This window comes from Fulmarus glacialis, unplaced genomic scaffold (assembly GCF_000690835.1).
Source record: "Fulmarus glacialis isolate BGI_N327 unplaced genomic scaffold, ASM69083v1 scaffold3348, whole genome shotgun sequence".
Lineage (NCBI taxonomy): Eukaryota > Metazoa > Chordata > Aves > Procellariiformes > Procellariidae > Fulmarus > Fulmarus glacialis.
The window spans coordinates 8,835-9,446 of record NW_009227429.1 but is presented as its reverse complement, the minus strand read 5'-3'; the positions used below and the strand labels follow the sequence as shown (position 1 = coordinate 9,446).

Sequence of the window (612 nt, the reverse complement as noted above, 5' to 3'; positions counted from 1 at the left end):
CCCCGAGAGCCCCTGCCTCTGGTGCCCTGCCAGGGGCAACTCCCTGCTGAGCCCTGCTGCCTGCCTGCCTGCAAAGGGTCGTGGGCCTAAGCCCAACGGCGGCAGCTGCAGGAGGGTCTGGCAGCAGCTTTCCGCCCATGCAGGAGGTTGCAGTGGGAATGGACCTCCCACGATGCTGGGGAAGGCGGTGAACCCCGCACTCATCTCTGCGTCCCCATGGGGTGAGGAGTATGTGGAGAGAGGAGCAGCAGCGCCTGGGGGTGCATGCGGGGGTAGTCACCCCAGACACGCTAATGTGCCCCGCTGGCTTTTTGGGACAAGACACATGCACAGGAGCCGTCTGGCCCTGCAAAAGGGCCGTAGCCCCTCGCATGCAGACGGGGGCTCTGCCACATGGTAAAGCCCCCCAGAGCCCCTGCCTGGAGGACTGTACCCTTCTTGCACCCCAAAGGGATGGACGAGCAGTGGGTGGGGAGGGGGACAGCGGGGTTCCCAGTGCTGGAAGGTGGCTGGGAATGCTGCGGTGGGGAGGGCTGTCTGGCGAGAGCTGCTGGGGCGGCTCCCCCCCGGCAGGGGCACTGGGAGACCTGCTATGCCGACAGGGCAGCCCCC

General features: G+C 67.2%; 1 protein-coding gene across 1 annotated transcript in view; it reads right to left on the bottom strand.

The window, feature by feature from the left end:
* The window catches only part of LOC104080648 (metalloproteinase inhibitor 2-like), a 3,582-nt gene that overhangs the window by 708 nt on the left and 2,262 nt on the right, over nt 1-612 (bottom strand). The gene's annotated exons all lie outside the window — the stretch shown is intronic.